General features: G+C 41.6%; 1 protein-coding gene across 1 annotated transcript in view; it reads right to left on the bottom strand.

Annotated features, from left to right (window-relative positions):
* Positions 1 to 6,245, bottom strand: part of GPR19 (G protein-coupled receptor 19) — a 44,329-nt gene extending 38,084 nt beyond the window's left edge. The window contains exons 1-2 of the mRNA XM_010371007.2: positions 6,135 to 6,245; positions 5,535 to 5,587 (exon numbers count right to left, since the gene is read on the bottom strand). The gene's annotated coding sequence lies outside the window, so the exon portion shown is untranslated. The remainder of the gene's footprint in view (positions 1 to 5,534; positions 5,588 to 6,134) is intronic.
* Positions 6,246 to 16,952: the final 10,707 nt, after the last annotated feature.

The following is a 16,952-nucleotide window of genomic DNA, read 5'->3' on the forward strand; positions in this document are numbered from 1 at the left end:
AAAGTACCTCAGTGCATACTCTAGGTCCAGAATGAAGCCAGAAGGTACCCTCTTTCTCATCAGTGCCACAAGGATATGTAATTATACCCCCACTTCCCCCCAAACAAATGAACGTCATCTTCAGAAAAAATGACAGGACCTCTTTGGGAGGTATTATGAAAGATGAAACATTTCATCCATAGAAGACTAATACTATCTAAAGGACCTGAATGAAATTGAACTATATTTGAAATAGGATTAGACACTTTGGGTTTGTTTATTTTCTGTAACCTAACAGGTTGTGGTGGTTTTAAAATACATCCACAAATTCTTTGATATGCCTTCAAAAGAATGCATCTAAGGTCTGGCTGCCACATTAGCTTTTAGATGTGAAACCTAGATCCACCTCCACTTGAATGTGGGCTAGACTTAGTTACTTCTTTCTAATAAATAGAATGTGACAGAAGTGATTTTGTGACAGTTTCTACCTGGCTCACAGCTTCTTGGATTACTTATTCTGGGCAAGCCAGTTACCACGTCATAAGGAAACTAAGCTGCCTTGTGAAGAGGCCCACACATAGCAAATCGAGGCTTCTCACCAACCAGCACCAACTAGCCAACCTTGTGAGTGAGCTGCCTTGGAAGGAGATTCTCCAGCCCTAGTCAAGTGACCGTACCCCTAGCCAATATCTCAACTACAGCTTTATGAGAGACCTGAAGCCAGATGGCCTAGTTAAGCTGCTCCTAAATTCCTGATCCACAGAAACTATGACATAATGTTTTTGTTTGCTTGCTTTCTTTTTTAAGCTCTGTTAGATTTGATATTATTCTTTCAATGTACTAAACTGTGGGGAATTTTGTTATGCAGTAATGGATTAAACTCTAGACAAAATAAAGAATCTACATTTTCATGAGTTATCTGTAGTGAGTTAAATAAGTGTCTTTGCTATACATGTGTATCCCTAATGTGGAAGATACATGGTTTTATTATGACATAGAACATTAAGAAGGGGAGAACATAATTAGGCACATAACACCATTGTCTAAGAAGAAAAAGAAATCCCCTTAGATTGAGATGGATTTATTATGACTCAGAGGAAGTGCAGGGAACTCAAGAACCAAAAATGGCAGCCAGACTTTAGACTGGACTGAAACAAAGGTCCTGAAAGTGGTAAGACCCAAGTAGTTAGTGACTCTCTTTCTCTAGGAGACCATATAGCCTACTGCCTCCAGTTCTCTCTGTCTCTTCATTAGCTGCATTCACCAGCTTCTCTTGAGATCAACTAGTTCTGCTTGTCCCTTATTGTATTACTGGCCCCAAAATGGCTGCCCCCTGAATGGTGGCCTTGGATCTGAAATTCATATGTCCTTATAAATTCAATGCTCCTGTCAGAGTGACCCAGTCTCTCAATGTTCTGACTCTAAATTCTTAGGAGGCAGAATCTGTTTGACCCAGCCTAACTCAGATACAGAGCCAGATCCAACCAGCTGGGAGAACGGGATGGAGAAGAGTTCCCATACTACCTTCTCAGCACTCTCTAAAAAGGCTTGTTGGTCAATTTTATAAAAGGCAAGGGCAAACAGAGGGAAGAACGACTGATAGATGAAATGACTGGTATCTTGCTGTATCTGTTTCTAAAATTTCATTAACTTTCCAGAATGAGCCTACCAATAACTCTGGTCTAAACTCCCCAACCCCTATGACCTCCATTTCACCTCCATTTGAATCACCTGCTGAACAAGCATGCCCTTCACACTGCATGTACTGCCTCTGTGGCTTAGACTTGTCACAGTTTCTCTGCCTTGTCCTCCTTGTGAACATCTACTCCTCTTTTCAAACCCTGCTGGGTTTTAGCTTATCTATAATTCTATTTCTCTCCCACTCTGTATCCTTCCAAAATAAGTTACTTATATTTTCCTTTTTGCTATAGTACTTTAATATTCACATATACTACTTATATAATTGCATATATCATATTGCATTGACTTTCATAGATTCTTGTAGGGCGGATGTCATCCAATTCATCTTTATACCTCTAGGATCTAAAACAGCAAAGTAGGTGCTCAGCAACAGTGTACCAGCACATTGAATAAGAATGACTTTTGAGATTAACCTAAAACCACTTAATTTGTATTTTCCACTGTCCCTTTGAAAACACCCTTCAAGGGTGTTTGGTTGCAAGGTTGGTTCTTCTCTTATCCCTGAATTAAAACTTGGGTGGTCCCGTTACTTTTTCTGGTCACTTTTAGTTAAGAGGTATTAATAACTAAAATATCCAGTCCTGTATAACAGTCAAAAGTTGGCACCTGACTTAGTTTAGGCATTTCTCCTTTCTCTCAGTTTGTACCTTCTGTAGATAGGGAAGCCTAGATTTAGCAAAAGAGTGTGGCCACTTCTCTTTTTTCCTGACTTGTTTCCTTAGATCTTACCCCTCCTAGTTTCTGATCCCTCCAGCGTTTGAGAGGAGGATGAGCAATACGTCTTACTTTGTTGGTACTATCGTGAGCTGCCATCAGTTTCCCTGTACCTCACAGGTATTAAAAACTGATTCCTTATCTCATGGGCACTTATGTGGGTTTGGGGGGACAAAACTCTACTTCTATGAACTTTTCAACTATATCTCCTTTGACTAGCTGGCCACTTACCTAACTCCAGAAAGACCTTTAGCTTTTCCCTGCTGAAGTCTACTCCTCTTTTTGGGTGGTCATCTTGGTTAGGTCCAGTGATGACTTGCTGCTGGCTTCTCTTGTCTTTTTTTTTTTTTTTTTTTTTTCAGTAACATTAGCCAGGTTAATGGTGGGGTTTTGCCATGTTGCCCAGACTGGTCTGGTCTTGAACTCCTGAGCTCAAGTGATCCTCCTGCTTTGATCTTCCAAAGTGCTGGGATTACAGGGGTGAGCTACTGCACCTGACAGAAATTTAATTTCTTGCATCCCAAAAAGAGGCAGAAAGAAAGATGGACTGGATACCCTCATTTATAGAACCAGAACCCCATACTGGTACATGAAAGTTTCTGAACAAGGTTCAATAGGTATTTGATATCCACAAAGCACAAAAGACCTAACTATAGATTTTTTTTTCCAACTGGACTTAGCCCCTTTCTCCTTTGCTTTCTGAGCAAAAGTACTACTGGCCTCCAGCAGCTGAAATAGCCGTTAAGAAACTGAAGCATTACTTGTCTTTGGTTCTAGTCCTGGCTCACTCTAACTCATAGAAACCTTTAAAGACAGAGACCAATCTGTCCAGCATTCCTATCTGTCCCAGGAAGACTCTCTGTCATTCATGTGTGCCTGCTTTTCAAGAAAAGGAACCCAACTAAAGACAGGTAACTTCACATGGCAAAAGATATTCTTGGCCATTATCACTACCTTTTTTGTCTTATATTCAATAACTAAAGTAGTACGGTGATTTCAACTTCTGAATTATTTATAAACCTAGAAACCAGAATTGCCCTACTAGCAAGTAACTTATCTCTTAGAAGCTGAAATTCCTGACCATGCCACTTCTCCTATTCCAAGTGATTCTCTGTTCCCTGAAAGGCTACAAAAACAGGTTTGAACCTCACCTTTCTCACCTGTTAATAATAACAAAACCACTTGTGTGGTCAGAGCAGCCACATCAACCCTGACGGGCTACAGGAAAAAGCTTCATTATCAATGCCCTGCTGCACATGCATTCCCATGCATAGCAGCCTCTCGTTGGAAAAGAACACCCACATTTCAATCATGCCTTGATACCCTCCCCAACCAATGAGGATTGCAGGTTGTAAAGGTCCACCCCAACCCACTACTGCCATCAGCCCTGCTGATGGCCGAAGATTCACTAAGTGTAATGCAATAAAGACATCATTATCTCTGTTGCCTGTGCTGGATCAAAAGACCAGCTTGGGAGACTGAAACTCTTCTATCTCTACAGCTAATCCTGTGTATCTCTGGCAATTATACTAATGGCTTTATCAATGACCTTTCCCAAATTAGTATGTCAACCCCATTCTTATCACAGTGGCCTCCCTCCTGAATAGAGCTCATGATGCCCTACTTATCTGCCTGTCTCAAGTTCTAAACTTTATTCCTCCAGAAATTGTTCAAATATACAACCATCCAGATCAAGAGATCTTACGCCACAGGTTTAATATATTTTCTCCTTCTAGAGGGAACTGTTTTTTTGTTTGTTTGTTTTCCAAAATGGAGTCTTGCTCTATTGCCTAGGCTGGAGTGCAGTGGCACCATCCCAGCTGACTGCAACCTCCACCTCCTGGGTTTAAGCAATTCTCCTGCCTCAGCCTCCTGAGTAGCTGGGATGACAGGCGCATGCCACCACACCCAGCTAATTTTTGTATTTTTAGTAGAGACAGGGTTTCACCATGTTGGCCAGGCTGGTCTCGAACTCCTGACCTCAGATCCGCCCGCCTCGGCCTCCCAAAGTGCTGGGATTACAGGCGTAAGCCACTGTGCCTGCCCCTAGAGGGAACTCTTAAAGCAGTGGCTCTCTATCTTAGTTGCAAAATGGAGGGTTTTAAGAAAATACTGATGTCTGGGCTCCACTCACAGAGATTCTGATTTAATTGGTCTAGGGTAAAGCCAGGGCATTAGGATTTTTTTAAGCTCCCAAGGTGATTCTAATGTGCGGGCATGGTAGAGTACCTGTCTTAAAGTTCCCTAAATACAGACGGACCTAGGATGCATAGAGCATCCACAATTCAATTGGTAGGTGGCATGTACTATATACTAAGTCCTATGCTACCTTGTTTTGTCATTACAATAATCCTATGGCACAGGCACTATTATTCTTATTTTACAAATAGAGATTGGCAGACCCTAAAGTCAAAACCCAGGTCTGATTCCCAATTGTACACACTTTATATGATGTCATATCGAGATGTCATGCTTCTCAGAGCTGGATGATCCCACTCCCTAAAACAAGACACCCAGGCTTCAACCCTGAAATCCTATTCCATTGCCTCCATGGATTTTTCCTGCAGCATCTTCCTATGCACTTTACACATACAGCGCAGCTGCCAGGATATACTGTAGGCTGCCAAAATGAAATGAAGTCACTTTCTTGGCAAGTGACTACCATGCCTGGCTCTTTACTGAAGTACTTCCATTCTATATATTCACACCGGGATCCTTCTCCATCACTGCTAGCTTCAATCCTGTGACTTTCCATATTTAGCTTTTCTTACAGATGAAGTGATATTGTTTACCTATCAGCCATTCCTTTGTTGGAGTAAAATTACGTATTCCATCAGCATTCCTCTGCCTTGTACTCCAGATAGTATACAAAGAATCAAAATATACTAGCTAAGTGGCATAGAATTGCTGCCAATATCAAGATGGACTCTAATATCTAGTGAACTGGGAGGCTAGAGGCTAGAAGTATGTACTTTTGTAAGGTGTCAGTGACACATCTGAGTAATGTGGTAGCTAAATGCCACCATTTCATTCCATGAAATCCACATTTCATTCCGGCTAAAGGGTAAAGCTGGTGAGAGGTGGGAAGGGCCAGGAGGTTCCATCGGAAGGAGGCAGATGCTTCAGGTGTTGGGTGGTACCTTTAAGATGTTGCGGGGCCAAATCTAATGCCTGTGCAGGTGTCCCATATATCCTGAGACAAAAAGAGATCAGATTAGTCAGATCCCTCGAGACAGTTCCCAAATCCCTGACTTCTGTTACCGCGACTGTTCTTCCCAGTTCCACCTCGGCCTGTGTTCAGGACTATGGCTTTTAGAATCTTCCTCATTCCATTCCATTTGGGGCGTCCCAATTTCCACCTTATATACACCATGTACTAAATGCATGCCACTTCTGACTGTTTATAAACATGCACAAGTTCACACTCTTTTAAGAAAAATATCCTCTACTGTCAACTTCTTTCGTCTGGCCTCCCAGGTAGGCTATAGAGCTACTGCCTTCATTTACCTCTCAAATCTTCCCATCTTTTCCTTCCCACGGTATTACCTTAGCTCACACTCATATCCTCTTGGTCACCAGCCAAAAAATAAATAAAACCTTCGGCCCTTCAGATTTCTGTCTTATTCTACAACCTCATTGATCGGCTCTCTCGCTACCACTCCTTTACTACTTGATTCGCTGAAACCTCCCCTCACAGAGTTCACGGCCAATATAAAAACGGAAAGTAGGGAGGACCACACAAGCTTGTGGACTTTTGCCAGGAAAATCTCATAGAACGTGGTGTTCTGTACTTGAATCCATCAGATCAACGCGACGGACAATTCCCAAGGGCGCCGCCTCCCACTAAGCGGAAAGTTTTGAAACTTTTGCGCGCTAAAAATGAAGAGCCAGACGCATGCGCAAACGTGCCCTCCCGAGGTCGCGCTTCTCCTCAGGCAGATCTCGCGTGGTTTGGGGAACGCCGGCCAGTAGAAAGGTTTTCCGTGGCGTTGAGATTCCGCCCGCCCTTTTTTTTTTTTCTTTTTGCTGCACCAATGGATTAGGATTAGTGCTGCAGTCAAATGAAAAAGGTCAAGATAAAAAATTAGGCTAATATAACTAACCGACAGGCTAGCGGCATTTCTCTGGGGCCGAGGAATTCCACGAAGATCTCTGCGAGGCCTGGGAGGTCGCACAACTAGTTCTTCAGAAACAAATTTTTTTTTAAAGTAAAAATAGAGAAAGTCAGCCAGTTTATCACCTTGGAACCAGCGTTTTGTTTGGCTTTTCCGCTTTTCACTCTACGAAAAACCCCATTGGCAGCCACCAGGTTACCGTCCTGTTGCAATTGCGCCTGCGCGGCGGTTTGTTTACCAGCCCAGACGAAGCGCTGTGTCCCGGTTCTCGCCGCCCCGAGCGCCTTGGTTTGGTCCCTTGACGGGTAATTCATAATGAAAGTCATGTTTTCATTTGGGAACACGGATCGGAGGTTTAAAACTGGACAGTTTAAGTGTCAACTTGAGACCAAGGAAAATAATGGTAGTGGAATCGGTGCCTTGTCAGAGCCGTCACCGAAGATGTTGATAATGAACCTGAGGAAAACAATAGCACCACCCTGACCAGAACTAAAAAGTGGCAAGCAGCCACAGTTAATCAAACTCATAGGTGGTATTTAGTTACTTATTTAGAATGTAGGCCCAGTTATGGTAAAATGCAAATAAGACCAAACCTAAGTTCATCTTGCTCGAGCAAACCTCGAGCAGTACCTACATGATTTAAGACTGACTTGAAGCAAAGTTTAAAAAAAAAAAAAAAAAAAGGCAGCCATGCAAATTTTGAAACTTAGAGACGACTCCAGAAGCATTAACCCAAGAAAGCACAAACCAACAAACAAATTTTTGAAATGGTTTGAAGATCTCTTCAAAGGCAGTTTCAGGTGGCTTAGAAGAGGAAATGTTGCTTATAAAGTGAAATCTGATGGAAACTTGTTTTACAGATATGACTGGATTCGTTTGAAAACAAAAAGAGGCAGGCAAACTGACTTTTTAAAAAGCATTTTTATGGAAGGATTTCTAATGATACATTTTAATGTGCTCAAAAAATAACCTTAAATAACTGGTAGATTTAGCCAAACCTGGATCATTATTATCTTAGAGTTGGATAAAAGCATAAATGTTAACAATTTGGCAGTTTTATTGGACTCTTATGTTTTTGAATGGTGAATTTGAAGTCTTCAACTTGTAACAAGAAATTTTCTACAAGGAAAGTGGGATTTTCAAGAGATATGAAATTAAGCAGAGAATATGTATGGGCATATGAGCAGATGGAGCCAAATTTTGAAAGTTTTCGATGTGCCCAGCATCGGTCACAGAAAATCCTTTTATCTCAGGAAGCTAACCTCTGGATTTTCTCATGTTCAATATGATAAAATTCAGTAAATCCAGCTGTTTGAATACCTTTTAACACAAATTTGTACCAAAGTGGGAAGTAACTTTAAAATTCCACTCCATTATCAAGGGGTACTCTGGCTTGATTAAGGTAGGGTGAAAATTGGTTTTCCAAGCCAGTATTGAACTGGCATTTTCATCATGAAGAAAAAAAAAATGCAAATAAAGTGAATGGGTATCTTGTTCACTTTAATGATTAAGACTAACTCAGCAAGCTGGCTTACTTTGTCAAGGCAAACAACCAGTATTAAACAAACTGAATACTCTCATTGCACATAATGAGAAGGCTTGAATGAAAATTAAGTATGTGAGTGGAAGAGCTGATAAAGAACAGCAACTTCTTTGAGACTCCTAGTTCATTTACATGTGATGAAAATTATAGTGTAAGAATAGTAAGTTGTCAAATAAAACATTTTTCTTCACTGAATAAAAATCTTTGGTAATAGAAACTGACTGATGGATTGGTAATTTAGTCTGCCCTATGACTCAGAAAATATACTTACCAAAATTTTCACTATCAGTAGCTGAAAAAGTTAATCATGTCATTTCTTTAGCCAGTATTCTGGGCATGCTCCCCTGTGATTACTCTGATACTGTAAAGTAGTGAAAAAACGGATGCCATCTGTATCCACGTATTTATGTGAATCTGAGTTCTCGAATTATTGTGACCCCAGGACAAACAAAAGAAATTGCCAAATAACGAATCTGATATGCATCCCTAATTACTCAAACTTGGCTGAAACAACACAATGTAACCTTACTTATTAACTGAATGATAGGACTTTTTTTCATGATAGATAAAGCATTTTTTTTTTTTTCTCGAGCAGAGTCTTGCTCTGTCACCCAGTCTAGAGTGCCATGGCTCGATCTCGGCTCACTGTGACTTCTGCTTCCCGGGTTCAAGCGATTCTCTTGCCTCAGCCTCCCAAGTAGCTGGGATTACAGGCGCACGCCACCATGCCCAGCTAATTTTTTGTATTTTTAGTTGAGACGGGGTTTCACCATGTTGGCCGGGCTAGTCTCGAACTCCTGACCTCGTGATCTGCCCACTTTGGCCTCCCCAAATGTTGGGATTACAGGCGTGAGCCACCGTGCCCAGCCCAATTTATGTAGCATTCTACAGTCACTCCTAACTAATGCATAGAGAAGAGTTTGGGAGATAGGGAATAGGGAAAGTGAAGAATTTGGTTTATCACAGTCAGTTATGAACACTGAAATTAACTTAATCTCCAGGGAAGAGAAAGAATGAACTTGGCCAGGCGCAGTGGCTCACACCTGTAATCTCAGCACTTTGGGAGGCCAAGGTGGGTGGATCACGAGGTCAGGAGTTCGAGACCAGCCTGGCCAACATGGTGAAACCCCATCTCTACTAAAAATACAAAAAATTAGCTGGGCATGGTGGTGTGCACCTGTAATCCCAGCTACTTGGGAGACTTGGGAGGTTGAGGCAGGAGAATCACTTGAACCCGGGAGGTGGAGGTTGCAGTGAGCCGAGATCATGCCATAGCACTTCGGCCTGGGTGACAGAGCAAGACTCTGTCTCAGGAAAAAAAAAAAAGAAAGAAAAAGAAAACATACATATTAGGGCCAAATCGCAGGGTTTGTGCATGAATCCCTAATGATAAGCCAAATAAATTTTGCTTACTTTTAGCTCTGCACTCAGGTCTTAAGTATTGGGGCTAATTCAGTACTCTTGTCATACCTAAAGAAAGGATGTTTCTGCTGGCACAAGCCCATGCCTATAGTCTCAGCTACCCAGGAGGCTGAGGCAGGAATATCCCTTGAGCCCAGGAGTTCAAGTCCAGCCTGGACAATATAGCAAGACCCCATCACTAAAAAAAAATGTTTCAATCAGAGGGAAGAGAATCTTCAGCATGAGAGGGGAAAAGGGAGAAAGAATGGCAAATTTGGTTTGTGACTAGTCAAATAATGCCCATTGAGGACATCTCTGCAGATGCACTGTACTTCCTGCTAGGGAACTCTGCCCTTGCCTCCATCTACTGGCATGTTTGCATAACTGACTTCATTCAATTTACATCTCTGATAAGGAAAGATACCTTTATGGTCTGTTATCTTCAATGTATTAAAGAGATATTATCATAGTCACAAGATAGCTGCCACAGTTCCAAACATCATGTTCTCACATGAAATGTTTCAAATAGAAAAGAGAGTATGAGCCAGAAAAGCTTTTTCTTTTTTTCTTTTTCTTTTTTTTGTAAAGATGGGGTCTCATTATGTTGCTTCTGCTGGTCTTGAACGCCTGGCCTCAAGCAGTCCTCCCACATCGTCTTCCCAAAGTGCCAAAGTGCTGAGATTACAGGTATGAGCCACTGCACCTGGCCAAAAGCTTTCTTTTTTCTTTTTTTTTTTTTTTGAGACGGAGTCTCGCTCTGTCGCCCGGGCTGGAGTACTGTGGCCGGATCTCAGCTCACTGCAAGCTCCACCTCCCGGGTTCACGCCATTCTCCTGCCTCAGCCTCCTGAGTAGCTGGGAGTACAGGCGCCCACCACCTCGCCCGGCTAGTTTTTTGTATTTTTTAGTAGAGACGGGTTTTCACCGTGTTAGCCAGGATGGTCGCGATCTCCTGACCTCGTGATCCGCCCGTCTCGGCCTCCCAAAGTGCTGGGATTACAGGCTTGAGCCACTGCGCCCCGCCTACAGTGGCATGATTATGGCTCAGTGCAGCCTTGACTTCTTTGGCCCAAGTGATTCTCCCACCTCAGCCTCCCAAGAAGCTGGAACCACAGGCACAGGCCACCACACCTGGCTATTTGTTATTGTTTTGTTGGACTTTCTCATAAGGGCAAAAAATGTTTCCCATATGATGTTACAGACTTCCCTTTATTTCTTATTGCCCAGAACTATGTCATATGACTAGCTTCAAGGGAGGCTTAGGGAATTATGTACAGAGAAAACAAGCATGTTTTTTTAAATGGTGCACTAAAAATAACAGGACTTGTGGGAAATATAGGGTTAAGAAGCAGATCACTCAAAACCCTTGCAACTTTGTTAGTTGAGGGCTATAATAATTACTATGCTAATAAAAAACTAACACAATTAAATTCCCTCTGACACTTGTACTCAACATCACAGTCATCCTTTAGGGCCATGCTGTCCAATACAGTAGTAACTAGCCATGTGTGGTTATTGAACACTTAGATGTGATAATCCAAATTGAGATGTGCTGTAAGAAGAAAATATACACATAAGATTTTAAGAGTTTAGTATAAAAATAATGTAAAAATCTCAAAGTTTATATTGATTACATGTTGAAGTGTCACTTCAGCATTTCTTTTTACTTTTAGTTTTTTAAAATGTGGCTACTAGAGGCCAGGCACGGTGGTTCATGCCTGTAATCCCAGCAGTTTGGGAGGCCGAGGTGGGTGGATCACAAGGTCAGGAGATCAAGACCATCCTGGCTAACGCGGTGAAACCCCATCTCTACTAAAAATACAAAAATTAACCGGGCGTGGTGGCAGGCGCCTGTAGTGCCAGCTACTCGGGAGGCTGAGGCAGGAGAATGGCATAAACCCGGGAGGCGGAGGCTGCAGTGAGCCGAGATCGCACCACTGCACTCCAGCCTGGGTGACAGAGCGAGACTCCATCTCAGAAATGAATAAATAAATAAATAAATGTGGCTACTAGAAAACGTAAATTGTCTTAATGTTTCTGTTGGACAGTGCTGCTTTAGTTTCTTGAATCCTAGGGCACATGATTCTTCCTTGGATGTATATGCCCTTGAGGGTATTAATTCCAATTAAGAGCAGTTTCGGACCGGGCGCGGTGGCTCAAGCCTGTAATCCCAGCACTTTGGGAGGCCGAGACGGGCGGATCACGAGGTCAGGAGATCGAGACCATCCTGGCTAACACGGTGAAACCCCGTCTCTACTAAAAATACAAAAAAAACTAGCCGGGCGAAGTGGCGGGCGCCTGTAGTCCCAGCTACTCGGGAGGCTGAGGCAGGAGAATGGCGTAAACCCGGGAGGCGGAGCTTGCAGTGAGCTGAGATCTGGCCACTGCACTCCAGTCTGGGTGACAGAGCGAGACTCCGCCTCAAAAACAAAAAAAAAAAAAAAAAAAAAAAAAAAAAGAGCAGTTTCATCAAAATTAAAAATCTGATCGAGAATTTTGCCTTTTTTATCAATCAGTTTTCCCCCAATGGGACCAAATGGTTTTGCACCTTCATTTAGACTTTGCAGTTTTACCACAGAACTTAATGTTGTAAAAAACTCTTGAAGCCACCAAACAAGCTTCTATTTGCACCAAAGGAAGGCATTCTTACAGAATTTGCTGCTTTTTTTCTTAACATCTTTATATGTTGCTAAGGTTTTCTCTTTAATTGTGAGAAGCTTGTCCCTGCTTGCCCCCAAATGTTAGTGTGCTAGGAAAAATAATGAATGAAGCAATGTAATTTCTGAATTATATTGACATTACCTCTCCATTTGTTGGTTGCCCATTAGCTGATAATGACTATATCTGGCATATAAAGCTTTTATTGTGGGAGATAGGCCTGCCAGTAGACAAAAGGGAGAGAAAATCCTAATCCTATAATTTCAAAGAGTTGGTACCCAATTATGGGATATTTTGGACAGTGTCCTTTCTATTCACCAAGTTAACATTTAGTTAATCGCCCCATTTGATTTACTCAATTACCCCTTTCTCCCAGCTAAAATCCATTGAGTTCTAAAGCCCCATTTCAAAGGCCAAGCCAGGTGGCTTATGCCTGTAATTCCAGCACTGTGGGAGGCCAAGGCAGGAGGATCATTTGACTCCAGGAGTTAGAAAGCAGCCAGAGCAACATGGCAAAACCCTGGCTCTACAAAATATGAAAACTTTAGCTGGGTGTGGTGGTGCGTGCCTGTAGCCCTAGCTACTTAGGAGCCTGAGATGGCAGGATTGCTTGAGCCTGAAAAAATCATGGCATAATCATGGCACTGCACTCCAGCCTGGTGACAGAGTGAGACCCTGTCTCAAAAAAAAAAAAATAGACAAAGGCTATCTCTTCAGTAAATCTTTTCCTGATCTCTCTTATAGAACCTTCATAGCATTTTGCTTGTATCATCTTTTTATAGAACACATATTTGGCCTTATGTTTATGTTATTGTCTGATTTTTATATGTAGAATAATATTTTAATTTGCATATGTAAAATAAAGCTCCTCCCACTGAAGACAGTGATTGTATTTTATTCACTTTTCAAAATTCCTCTGATGAGCAGCCTTATGGTTTGTACAAATTAGGCACACCTAAATATTTGTTGAATTTAATTGTGCTGTACCTTAAAATAATAGATTAATAGAATAGAATAACATATTTCTAAAATATTAATAGAATAATAGAACCTTATTCTATTAGCAATAGAATAACTAGATAGAATATTTCTAAAATTCTAAATACAAGTTGGTATTTGACTCACATCTCTAGTGCTTAAAGTGCAACAGAATATAAAATAGTGTTATAAAGTCAGGCTAAACACGTTAGAGTATGTATTGGCTTTTTATTTTTTTAATTATCTTAAGTAATTATGATTAAATCCATGGTAAATATAGACCTGTGATAAATCTAGATCCATATAGTGATGACTCATTTTAAAAGACCCTGGTTTTCTGGATCTCCCTTCTCCTTTTACTCATTGCCTTCTCCTTTTCTTCCTCTGTTTCAAACTATGTTTTCATTATTTGTCTGCCTTGATAATCACTCAAAACAAATCAGTAAGGGATATTTAACTGTTAAATCTAAAACGTCATAGTCACATTTAAAGTCCTGAGAACGCAGCATTCCTGTCAAATAATGGTCATAATGAACTTAGTAATTATTAACCCTGGCCCTCTAATTACACTATTCTACACCCCAGTGATAAAGGTTTCAAAAAATGATGATTTAATTTTGTTCTGGTCTTTTCACTTGGATGTACAGTATACTGACATGAATCTCATCACGACTGATAAACTGAGCTTGGATAGAAGAGCTGTTAGGATGACTTAGGTGCAAAAGAGAATCTACTGTTTAGGCAATCAGTATACACTTTCCTTAAATTTTCTTTTCTTTTTTTTTTTTTTTTTTGAGACGGAGTCTTGCTGTGTCTCCCAGACTGGAGTGCAGTGGCGCGATCTCGGCTCACTGCACGCTCCACCTTCCAGGTTCACGCCATTCTCCTGCCTCAGCCTCCCGAGTAGCTGGGACTACAGGCGCCCGCCACCACGCCCGGCTAATTTATTGTATTTTTAGTAGAGACAGCGTTTCATCGTGTTAGCCAGGATGGTCTCAATCTCCTGACCTCGTGATCCACGCACCTCGGCCTCCCAAAGTGCTGGGATTACAGGCGTGAGCCACCACGCCCAGCCTCCTTAAATTTTCCATAATTTATTTCCTTTTTTTGTATGATGTTCCTATGCTTTTCCCACAGAGCTAGGAGCCCCACAAAAATAGAGATTTTGTCTTATTTGCTTCTGGTGCTTGTTTGTCTCTTTAACTCCAGCACTCAGCACAATGCCTGACACATTGTAGGTAATAAAGGATACATACTGAATGAATGAAGTACACCTGGGATCAAGTATCACATGTTCCAAATGAGCTTGATTGAGGTTAGATTACACTTATATTGGACACAGAAAGGATCTATTACCTAATTTGAACTTGCCTCTATGTCTGCAGCATTGGTGGTTGGGTAAGGTCTATTGGTTGTGAGGCACAGTCTCACTTGTTACCACAAGTAATATATGGAGTATGCGTGAGTGCGTGTTCATGTGTGTAAGAGGAATCTTAGCCATACTGCCAAGTCCTAAGGACATGAAAAGCCAAACTATGGGACCTTGAAAGGTTCACAGGTAAATGGTAATCAAATATTCCCAAGGTCTGTGAATTCTAGACATCTTTGCCATAGAAGGCTATGGCCCCTCGCTCCAGCATATAGTGATTCTGCTGGTCCCTCCATGTCTTCTCAATGCACCTGTCTGTTTTCTTCTTACTGTACTTCCTACTTCTTACTGTACTGCCTAGTTCTAATTCTTGGCTTAGCTAATAACCATTTTCTTTCTTTTGGGTAGAGTGGTGTGTACCAGGCCCCATCATAAATCATAGTGCTGAGTCAGGAGCCCAAGCTAGTGGCTTGGAGGTGGAGTACTTTCTCTTGGAAGGGACTATAGACTTTGTAAGTTCCATGACTGCCATGTCTAGGATTCCTAATACCGTGCACTGGGAGCCATCTCTGGGATCTTCACTAGAACCAGCTGTACTTGCCAATCATATCTACTGGGTGCTAATTACCTACTTTGCAGTTATTTTGTTTAGAGCATTAGAATTAGCCTCATTGGAGGATACAAAAAAGATTAAAGACTATATAGATTTATATCTAAAGTCAAGGTGATTAAGTCATAGAGACAGTGTATGTGTTAGTGTGTATGTGGCGGGGGAAGCACTTTCCGAAAGAGCTATGTTTAGTGGGAAAGGATCAAGTTTAGGTTGTTATCTTGACTTTGCAACCAATCGTGTGTGACTATAGAGAAGTCACCTTTGATCTTTTGTTTTACTTTACTTGTTAAGGGTTGTAATACTTACCTTGACTGTATAGACAACTGTTAAAACACTATCATAAAGCCAGGTGTGGTGGCTCACGCCTGTAATCCCAGCACTTTAGGAGGCTGAGATGGGCGGATCATTTGTGGTCAGGAACTTGAGGCCAGCCTGGCCAACATTGTGAAACCCTGCCTCTACTAAAAATACAAAACCTAGCTGGGCGTGGTAGTAAAGGCCTGTAATCCCAGCTACTCGGGAGGCTGATGCAAGAGGATCGCTTGAACCTGAGAGGCAGAGGTTACAGTGAGCCAAGATCGTGCCACTGCACTCCAGCCTCGGCAACAGAGCGAGACTCCGTCTCAGAAAAACAAAAACACAAAAAATACTATCATAAAATAATTGTTAAATTCTGATTATTGTGTAAGGTATGAAAATGATATAAAAATGTTTAATAGGCAAAATCTATGCAAATTTAGAGTTCAATTAAATTTGGTGGGGATTAAAACTCTTGTGTATGCATTTGGAAAAGTAAATTATAAATACGGTTGTGGTTTGGAATAGCTGTAGGATTAGGGCTGACAGTTCTGGCCTTGTGCTGCCCTCCTGTGCTGTTTAAACAGCACAGCAGGTCAATTACATTCCTGCTTCAGGAATGTTCCGAATTGGGGGAGGGTAGTCTATCTCATTACTAACCCTATTCTGTCCTCCTGTGGCCACAGAGCGCCTAACTATTTGGATGTTTCTGATTCTTCAGTAAAGGAAGGGAAGGAAAACTACTTGGAAGCATTCTAAAGGTTAGACAATCTAATCCTGAGTTATGGAAAAAGGCAACTCATTGCAAATTGAATTTGACATTGGAGATATAATTGATACACAATCTAGAAGATCCTGAGCAGATTATCGAGGTTTGGTGTTTTTCTCCATTATTACAGCATTGGGAAAGGCTTTTTGTCAAGAATAAATAGAAATGCATCTTTTTTTTTTTTTTTTTTTTTTTTTTTTTTTTTTTTTTTGAGATGGGGTCTCGCTCTCTCACCCAGGCTGGAGTGCAGTGGCGCAATCTTGGCGCATGCCTGTAATCCCAGCTACTTGGGAGGTTGAGGCAGGGGAATCGCTTGAACTTGGGAGGCGGAGGTTGCAGTGAGCCGAGATCATGCCATTGCACCCTAGCCTGGGCAACAAGAGCGAAACTCCGTCTCAAGAAAAAAAAATTGCTGAGAATTTGTAATAAAGCCTTATACTGTTTATTTGGTTAATCAGATAGTCTATTATGGTGGGAACAGAAGATGCTGTTCTACAGTGATTTTCTAAGAACACTTGCCAGTTGAAATGTGGGACTCACAAGTAAAGCTAATTCTTTGCTAATTCTCTTAGCATATCCTGCAAAAGTGGTTACTTTTGAAGATAAGGTCATTTGTCAGCATGGCAATTTTTTTTTTTTTTTTGAGACAGGATCTTGCTCTGTTGCCCAGGCTGAAGTGCAGTGGCATGTTTACAGCTCACTGCAGCCTTGAACTCCCGGGTTCAAGAGATCCTCTCACCTCAGCCTCCCCAGTAGCTGGGACTACAGGCACACCACCACATACCCAGCTAACTTTTGTGTTTTTGTAGACACGGG

The sequence above is a fragment of the Rhinopithecus roxellana genome, chromosome 10, assembly GCF_007565055.1.
Source record: "Rhinopithecus roxellana isolate Shanxi Qingling chromosome 10, ASM756505v1, whole genome shotgun sequence".
NCBI lineage: Eukaryota > Metazoa > Chordata > Mammalia > Primates > Cercopithecidae > Rhinopithecus > Rhinopithecus roxellana.